General features: G+C 38.0%; 1 non-coding gene across 1 annotated transcript; it reads right to left on the bottom strand.

The window, feature by feature from the left end:
* Positions 1-219: 219 nt before the first annotated feature.
* LOC131180367 (small nucleolar RNA R71) lies at positions 220-326 on the bottom strand. The gene has a single exon (XR_009149143.1). It is a non-coding gene; the product is annotated as a small nucleolar RNA R71 (small nucleolar RNA).
* Positions 327-10,507: the final 10,181 nt, after the last annotated feature.

The following is a 10,507-nucleotide window of genomic DNA, read 5'->3' as shown; positions in this document are numbered from 1 at the left end:
GAAGACCCACACTATTACCTTCAGTGCTTTCTTGCCCTATGTGACATATTCAAGATGAATGAAATATCTGATCAAGCAATAAGACTCAGAGCATTCCCATTCTCCCTTCGGGATAGAGCAAGGAAGTGGTTAATTTCTCAACCGGCTAGAATGTTCACCACTTGGGAAAACCTCTCTCAAGCTTTTCTAGCAAGGTATTTTCCACCTGTAAAGACTGTAAAACTGAGGCTTGAGCTTAACACCTTCAGACAAAAGAAAGGAGAATCACTCTATGACGCATGGGAAAGATATAAAGACCTACAGAGGGAATGTCCACACCATGGCATAGAAGATTGGCTATTAGTGAAAATTTTCTATAATGGATTACTACCCTCTATAAGGAGCACAGTTGATTCAGCTGCAGAGGGTGATCTAATGGAGAAAACAGTGACACAAGCACTTGAACTTCTAGAAAGGGTTGCATACCATAATTATGAGTGGTCAAATGAAAGAGAAAATGTAAGCAAAACTGTAAGGGTCCTAGAAGTAGACGCCCTAAGCATGATAAATGCTCAATTTGATTGGCTCACAAAGAGACTCAAAAGAATGCAAGCCAATGCAGTTGGTACAAACAGTCAACATGAGAACAGCTATGGAGGAGGATACATGATTTCAGAATGCAACAATTTCAATGAACCCTCCACAGAACAGATGAACTATGTGAATAATGGAGGAAACTTCAACCAGAGGCAGCCCAACAATCCATATTCAAATACTTATAACCCTGGATGGAAGAACCACTCAAATTTCTCATGGTCCAATCAGCAGAACCAGCCAATAAACAAGCAACAAGGGTACAAACCACCAGTACCCCCTGGATTTCAGAACGGAGGTCAAAACTTTGCACAGCCATCACTACTTCTCCAACCTCAACAACTTGAACTGAAAATGACCATGGAAACCATGATGGAAGGATTCTTAATAGCTCAATAACAACAAAATGAATTGATTAAACAGCTGAATTCCAGAGTGGACCAACTTTCTACTCATAATAAGATGCTAGAGAATAATATCGCTCAGCAAGCAAGTTCTTCAAGTAAGGCTGCTGGCAAACTGCTTAGCCAACCAGAAATGAACCTAAGGGAGCATTATAAGGTAGTTACACTGAGGAGTGGGAGAACTCTAGTACAACCAGAGGTAGAGCCGACAGAGAAAACCGTGGAAAAATCAAAAGGCCAAGCAGAGAAAAAGGAGGAAAAAGCTAAGAAAGATCAGAAAGACGAAGCAAGGAAGATAAAGAAATTACCAGAGCCATACTAGCCTCCTCTACCTTTTCCTCAGAGATTTCAGAAAGCCAAATTGGACAAGTAGTTTAGAAAATTTTTGGAGGTTTTATTGAAACTTTACATCAACATCCCCTTCACTGAAGCACTTTCTCAGATGCCATCCTATGCCAAATTTCTTAAGGAAATTCTATCAAAGAAAAGAAAGCTAGAAGACTATGGAACAGTAGCTCTAACAGAGGAATGCAGTGCCATACTGCAAAACAAACTGCCTCCAAAGTTGAAAGATCCAGGAAGCTTCTCCATACCCTGCCTCATTGGTAACAAGAAAATTGAAAAGGCCCTCTATGATCTTGGGGCAAGCATCAGTTTAATGCCTCTACCAATATGCAAAAAGCTAGAGATCGGAGAATTGAAGCCCACAACAATCTCATTACAATTGGCTGATCAATCTGTTAAATATCCTGTGGGAATACTTGAGAACATTCCTATCAAAGTGGGAAAATTTTTCATTCCAATGGACTTTGTTGTCCTTGAGATGGAAGAAGATGTTCAAATTCTTATCATCTTGGGAAGACCATTCTTAGCAACCGCCGAGCCATTATAGACATCAAAAATGGGCGACTAACCCTCAAGGTAGGAGAAGAAGAAGTGGAGTTCAACTTGTTCGACACAATGAACCACAAATTTAAACCTGATGAATGCTTGAAGGTTGACATAATTGACGAATAAGTTGAAAAGGAATTTCATAAGACACATCCTAAAGATCCTCTTGAAGCATGTATTGTGCACAGCCACACAGTGGATGATGAAAATACAGAAATAGCAGCCTGTGCATAACAGTTAGCAGCTTATCCACCCCTACCCTTAGCTAAGGCTTCCGAGATGGAGAAAATGAAGGAGGAACAAACCAAAGGTAAGCTCAAGGAAAATGCCAAATAGGTAGAGCTTAAACCTCTCCCCTCCTCGCTAAGGTATGCATTTCTAGACTCAAATTCTAAATATCCTGTTATAATCAATGCTAGCTTGTCTAAGTTAGAAGAGGAAAAATTGCTAAGAGAACATAGGACCCATAGCAAAGCCATAGGGTATAAAATAGAAGACCTGAAGGGAATTAACCCTTTGATTTGCATGCATAGGATACCCATGGAAGAAAACAGTAAACCCACGATCGAACACCAAAGAAGACTTAACCCAAACATGAAAGAAGTAGCTGAGAAAGAAATTTTAAAACTATTAGTCCAGTACATGTAGTTCTTAAGAAAGGTGGGACAACTGTTATCCAAAATGCAAACAATGAACTAATCCCTACTAGAGTAGTCACTGATTGGCGAATGTGCATAGATTTTAGGAAATTGAATAGTGCTACCAGAAAAGACCATTTCGCTCTCCCCTTCATCGACCAAATGTTAGAAAGGTTAGCGAAACACTCTTATTTCTATTATCTAGATGGGTATTTGGGATTCTTTCAAATTCCTATTCACCTAGAAAACCAAGAAAAGACAACATTCACTTATCCCTATGAAATATTTGCATATAGGAGAATGCCTTTTGGTCTTTGTAATGCCCTTGCTACCTTTCAAAGATGCATGATGGCTATCTTTTTTTTATTATATTAAAGATATCATGGAAGTTTTTATAGATAATTTTTCTGTCTATGGAACTACTTTTGATGATTGCCTAGCTAATTTATCTAAGGTGTTGCAAAGATGTGAAGAATCAAACCTGGTCCTAAATTAGAAAAAATGCCACTTCATGGTAAGGGAAAGCATAGTCCTGGGACATTTGATATCAGAAAGAGGAATTGAAGTTAATAAGGAAAAAATTGAGATCATTGAAAATATGCCACCCTCAATATCAGTCAAGGGAGTGCGAAATCTTTTGGGACATGTAGGATTCTACAGAAGATTCATCAAGGACTTTTCTAAAATAGTTAAGCCATTTACCAACTTGTTAAGTCAAGATGTTTCCTTTGATTTTGATGAAAATTGCCTTGTCTCCTTTAACAAGATCAAAGAAGCCCTGATATCAGCACCAATAATACAGCTACCAAATTGGGAGCTACCATTCGAGGTGATGTGCGATGCAAGTGACTTTGCAGTTGGAGCAGTGCTCGGGCAAAGAAAAGATAAAAAGCTCCATGCTATTTATTATGCTAGTAAGACACTCGATGATGTGCAAATCAATTATGCCACTGCAGAGAAGGAATTTCTAGCAGTGGTGTTTGCAATGGACAAGTTCAGATCTTACCTCATTGGGTCAAAAGTCATTGTATTCACAGATCATGCTACAATCCAGTACCTTTTGAACAAGAAGGAAGCAAAACCAAGGCTGATTCGATGGATTCTACTCCTACAAGAATTTGACCTTAAAATCAAGGACAAAAAAGGATTCGAAAATGTAGTAGCTGACCATCTTTCCAGACTAAAATTGGAGTACACAGAGGACTTCGAAGATTTGCCAATTGATGATTCATTTCCTATTGAGCAATTACTTGCATTCTCCAAGGCTCCATGGTACGCTGACTTTGTTAATTTTCTTATATGTAGGGTACTGCCTCTAAACATGACTTATCAGCAAAGGAAGAAATTCCTACATGATGTGAGATATTACATATGGGAGGAACCTCTACTGTACAAGAGATGTAATGATGGGCTGATAAGAAGATGCATACTAGAGGAAGATATGGAAAGTATCATTCATCACTGCCATTCATCACTATATGGAGGACACTTGGGCACCTCAAATATCACAACAAAGATTTTGCAAGCAGGGTTTTACTGGCCACATTTGTTTAAGGGTGTAAGATCCTTTGTGCTAGCTTGTGATCAATGCCAAAGAACAGGTAACAGTTCAAGAAGGAATGAAATGCCACTGCATGGTATACTTGAGATAGAATTGTTTGATATATGGGGAATAGACTTCATGGGCCCATTTCCCTCTTCCTGTGGAAACAAGTATATTCTGGTTAGAGTTGATTATGTGTCAAAATGGGTAGAAGTAATTGCGACACCAACCAATGATGCTAGAGTGGTCACAAGGTTCCTTAAGAAGAACATCTTCACAAGATTTGGCACACCACGAGCAATAATCAGCGATGGAGGAAGTCACTTCTGCAACCAACAATTTGAAACACTACTGAAAAAGTATGGAGCGACTCACAAGGTGGCCACACCTTATCATCCTCAAACCAGCGGTCAAGTAGAAATCTTAAACAGAGAACTGAAGCAGATTCTAGAGAAAACTGTAAACAGATCCAGGAAGGACTAGTGCATAAAGTTAGATAATGCACTATAGGCATACCGCACTAGATATAAAACCCAATTGGCATAACACCCTTTTGACTGGTTTATGGAAAATCATGCCATCTCCCTGTTGAACTTGAGCATAAAGCTTACTGGGCAATTCAGGTCCTAAACTTTAACCTCAAAGCTACTGATGAGAAAAGACTCCAATAACTAAATGAGTTGGAAGAAATCCTATAGGATGCATACGAAAACGCCAAAATTTTCAAGGATAAAACCAAAAGATGGTATGAAAAGCGTATAGTAAGGAAATAAATAAAAGAAGGAGATCTTGTCCTCTTATTCAACTCTAGATTAAAACTCTTTCCAGGGAAGCTTAAATCAAGATGGTCAGGACCTTTGAAGGTCACCCAAGTCTTCCCACATGGAGCAGTAGAAGTGTGGAGTGAAACCTCAGGTGCATTTAAGGTCAATGGACAGAGGTTGAAGCCTTACTTTCAGGGAGAACCCATAGAAATGGGAGTCAATTGCACCCTCGACCATCCTATCGACAGACCATAAACAAGCAAAGTCCAGCTAATGACTATAAACAAGCGCTTTGTGGGAGGCAACCCAAAATTTTTTTTCTGAATTTTTCTTTTTACTCCTTTTTTATATTGATTTTTATTTCGTACTCATTAGCATTTCATTTTGTAGGATTTTTTGGAAAGGGGAGTAGAGATCAAGAGAGGAAAGGAATCATCAAGTCAAAACCACTAGAGGGAAAATTGGACAAAACTAGGGAAGTAGCTCTATTGCTAAACTTTATATCCATTTCATGTGTTGTGATGATAAAAAATTTTCATTTGACAAAAATTTTTCAGTCGTGTACTGGTTTTACACTCCCGTGTAACTTTCTGGAAGTCCATAAATTTCTTGCATTTTTAACTCTGAGAAAGATAGAAAGTTACACGGGTCCATAGCCCAATTTACACGGACCGTGTAATGTCTCTAGTAGAATAACTTAAAGCCAGGGATTTACACGGGCATCCTTGTATTTGACATAGGCCGTGTAACATATCCAGTAAAGCGAATCGAGAGACAGAAAGTTACACGGGTCCCAGAGCTCATTTACACGGGCCATGTATTACGACAGAATTTGAAATTTTCAGGCAGAAATTTACATGGCCCTACATATCGGGACCCGTGTAGTGATACACGACCTGTGTATCATTTCACAAATGCGACTTCTAGGGCACGAAATGTGCGAAACAAGGAGTCCTAACGGCTCTTTAAATGCACCCCTAGCATTGAAACCCTTCATAAAGGCAAAACGCTTCATCTCCACCCCTCCTAGCCCATAAAAACCCCTCAAATCTCATCTCCCTTCACCAAACCCTACTCTTCTCCGTCCCAAAAAAACTCATCAATGGCTCTTGAAAAGCGATCTGCGAGAAGAATCGGCTCTTGCTCAAGGCAAAGAGGAGAATCCTCATCCTCTCTACCTTAGCCTCCACCCCAATGCCCAAGAACAAGGGTAGCCTCTCCCCAACCATCTTAACTAGCCCATCCTCCACCGTAACCCCAACCATAAGCCGCTCCACAACCCGAAATCTCCATTCCTTGGGGATTCCGTGATGATGCCCACAAGGCAATGTGCACCCGGCTTCACACCCAGAAAATAAGCTCCACGAAATACATGGATTTTCCGCTGCTGGAGCAAATCGGGCTACAGAATGAAATCAATGGGCTACTCGATAGCGTCGGGTGGACAAGGTTTGCCCAACTCCAATTTCTAGCATACAAGGACAGCACACTGGAGTTTTTGGGCAGTTTCAAGGCCACCTTATGGCCTACCGACAGGGAGGATAGGGGCAGGATTAAATTTCACCTCCTCGGTGTCGATAGGGTGATGAACATAATTGAGTTTAATGCCATCTTCGGCTTTGATAGTGCCGGCCACCATGAGATCCCTAGGAACTGCATGCTCTATAACAGCATTAACTTCTGGAGTTCCATTGCCCCGAACACAGAGCCATATAACTCTAGCAAGTCTAAATCCACAGGCATCACAAGTCCAACCCTGCGCTATATGCATTGGTTCGCCGCCCACACCATCATGGGCCGTGTTGACAGCCTTGGCGTTGTAAATGCTAATGAGATATTTTTCTTGTGGTGTATGGTCACTGGACAACGTTGTAGCACTAGCTTCTTTTTGTGCAACCATCTCCGACACCTCTGTCATTAGTCTACTGGGCACATCGTGCTTAGTGGTATCACACCTTACCCCTCTGTAAGGCATAACATGATCCCGTAGAATACCTAATGAACTACCGAACTTCACCTACCGATAACTCATTAAGTACCCTACAAGGGATTTTAAAACAATTTTCTTACTTTTGATAAGTGGTGAGCATTTTCTAATTGGTATTAAAATCATTTATTCAAAGTTGAAAACTAGTTGAAAATTTTGGCCCATTTTATTTTTCCGTAAATTTTATAAAAATTTTGGCAGAGTGTCGTCTGTATTTTGAGAAAACAGTTCCTCAAATACCTGAAAAAAAGCACTTCCAATAATTTTTCTCAACAACTTCTTCAAATTCACAATCAATCTCAACCAATTTCTCAAGTTTCAAAATTCAACAATCCTCATTTCTCAATTTCCAAAAATTCAGTAATCAACAAATTACTACCAATCAATTTCATTCAAATTAAAATAAAATATTTCCATTCATATTTCATTAAAGATAAAAAATTTATATATACATCATATTAAAAATTTTACATTAGGAAAATCCAAACTAAAATTTATTACAAACTTTATACAAACTTTGTATAAGCTGCTCAAGACCGATTTTACATGTCCATACCATTACGTACATTACATACATCAAAATAAATATTTATAGTCAGGGTATAACTTATACTTGATAACTTCAAGCAGGTAGGTCCTCAATCCTTAACAGCTCAGTCTGCTGCTCCTCTAGTCTCTAAATCTGCGACAGCAATAATAGCCATCGCTGAGTACTAGGACTCAGTGGTGCACAACATACTAAAATAATCTTTATGCAGAATTTAAATCACATTTATTCAAAAATTTGACTGAACATGAGAATTAAATACAAAACATGAATTATGAGATTTTAATCCAAATAATTTCATTTTGAAGTATCAAAACCAATTTCATAAAGCCCACAGTTATATCATGCCATTCAAAATAAATATAATCTCAATAGCCAGAGGCTAAGGAGAAGTCACATCACAAGGCTAGCTAGCTCAAATATATGGATATCCATTCAATTTCTTCTTCTACTGGCACACACCTCAACACCTCAGCCAGAGAAGGAATCAAAATTCGAAACTGATTACTCCCACTAGTCATGCTAGTGAGGTGTTCAAATATATGGTCATGATACTGTGATTTCAAAACTTATCTTAACAATTTGCTAAATATTGCCATTTCAAATATACACAAATAACTTTCAAAAAATTAAATCAAAAGCATCATAATAATGTCACAATTCAATATTTCACATTATTCAAAACAATATGCAGAAGATAATTTACAAAAATTATACGTTGTGCACAAACCTTAAGCGAGTCGCCTCTTGGCCTTGACTCGATTCCTCGGGTTCTTTTCCGGTGTTCTTTTCCACTGAAACACACAGTTTTACAGTGCTTCAGTAGCATAACTTATCATAAATCCAAAAATAAATTTAAATTCACTTTTACCTAGCTCTAATGTGCTAAAGTCGACGTTCTTTAAATTTTGTGTTTCGGGGTTACTATTCACTACACTATTCAAGTTAATTTGTTAACTTTCTAAGGCTTAATAGGTATGGGAATTCCAACTTCATCCACATACCTCATTTTGATCACTAAATTTATTGGTTTTGGTTGTTTACTCAAATTCTAAGTCTTTTAGGCAAATTTGTAAATTTTCAGTTTTGGTGCCTTAAGTTGCACTATTCTATTGGTTATTTTTCTGTTAGAATTTGACAAAACTTCCTTCATATAAAATGTTCCCTATTGTCTTAAATTTATTCTCCTTTTTGACTCACTCCAATTGGAGTTTTGTAGCTCAAGTTATAGCCATTTGAATCATGGCTGCCGGATTAGACCTAACCCAGATTTCTGGGCACCAAACTAGTTCTGGCAGTTTTAGATCACCAATTTTGGGTGGCCAAATGACTTGGTTAATGCCATAATTTGGGTTTGTGTTCTTCATGAAAGTTTTAGGTCTATATCTCATCTATCCACTGGTAAAATTTCAGGTCATTTAGACCTTCCTAGCTCAAGTTATGGCCAAATGAACAAACACTGTTCATTTGGTAAGTTTGTACAGGGCAGACTGAGAATTTCCGGATTTGGTCAATTTGTTCTCTAGGTTTTGGTCACTTTTTGGGCATAGTTCCTAAATGAAAATTGTGTCATTTTGTGTCTATTTTCATTCCCAATTTGTCTCATATCAATTGGACTTGTAAATTTTTAGTTTTGGTCCCTCAAAGAGACCTTGGTCTTGCTGCCTGCAGCATGACCACATTGAATCCGAATTTAACCTCAACTCCAACACTTCCAACACACTCCATTTGGTCACAAATAACCATTTCTCACCTCAAACTAGGTCAAAGACATCATTTACCAATTTCTCACATTTTTGTCTCTAAACCCTAAGTATCAAACCCTAGTTCACCAATTAATTGCATTTAACCAATTCAATGCATTTAATCATAATCATTCAACACAATTAAGCTCACATACACTTTTAAATCCACCAAATTCATGCATACATATATCAAAACCCTAGTTGCCGAAATTCAAATTGGTCCTTCACAATTGTTTTTATTTCATTTCTTTAGTTTCTAAGTTCATTTAAGTAACTAAACATGCATTTAAATAGGTAATTGAAAGTTAGAATACTAACCTTAAGTGAAGTCTTTGATTTTCCATTTTTCCTCCAATTCTTCACTTTTTCTTTCCTTAATTCTTCCTTTCTAGGGTAATTTAAAAGTTTTCTAGGGTTCAAGTCTAAAATTTATAGTAAAGATTCAAGTTATTCAAGCTTGAATAACTCATTAATGGTGGAAGCTATGGAGTTTAGAGAGAGAGAGGAGTTTCGGCTAGCTTGAAGAAAGAGGCAGGAAAATGAATTTTATTTATTTAATTTGTATATTTATCTCCTAATTGACTTAGTCAAATTATTAAGTAATCAAAAATTATTTATGACCTCAAGTGTGATGTCACCATGATGATGTCATAACCTTTTCAACTTTTCTTTTTCTTCCTTTTTTTTTATTTTTCTATTAGTTTTTTAATTTAATTCCCGACTTTGAAATTTTTTTTTCTTTGATTTTATTTGACAGTTAGGTCAGGAGTTAGCTCTCAGGGTCAATTGACCAAACTGCCCCTCACTGATTCAATCCGGTTTGCAAATAATTCAATATTTCTTTCGGCTCCCTGACCTAATTATTTGACTGGCTTAACAGTTCTTTTTCGTGATTTTCTCTTTTCCACTGTGTTTGTAATAGTCTTATGGATCGCAGCGTCACATTTTACGGTTCGAAATTTGACTTTAAATCGACTTCGCAGTCCTTCCTGAGAAGGTCACCCATCGCTGTGACTCTCGGCTCGTTTAACTTCTTATGTTCTGCTTTTCTTATTTATACTTAACTAATTGACAATTACTAATTATTTGTGTTTATGACTTATCTAGTTGTCTTAAGTGTGGTTCTAATCCCCTTAATTGTTCGGACTGACACCGGTCACCGGAACAGTGAAATATGCCAGGCTATACAAACAGGGGTGTTATAGGTGGCCTTATCACAACCATTGCCCTTCACTTCGGCTTCGTTCCAGGACATCACAGGCTGCGCTCTGTCACTGGAACATCAAGAATAGATCAAACTATCTGCATATCCATGGGGATATGTAAGAAGGTGGGCAACACATGCTACCTGCTAGATGCCAAAGGAAATGCCATCCCTTGGAGAGACGAAGCATGAGACGGACCTGCTGAGACTT

The sequence above is a fragment of the Hevea brasiliensis genome, chromosome 5, assembly GCF_030052815.1.
Source record: "Hevea brasiliensis isolate MT/VB/25A 57/8 chromosome 5, ASM3005281v1, whole genome shotgun sequence".
Classification (NCBI taxonomy): Eukaryota; Viridiplantae; Streptophyta; class Magnoliopsida; order Malpighiales; family Euphorbiaceae; genus Hevea; species Hevea brasiliensis.
Note: the sequence above shows the minus strand (reverse complement) of the source record. Positions and strands in the feature narration are given on the sequence as shown.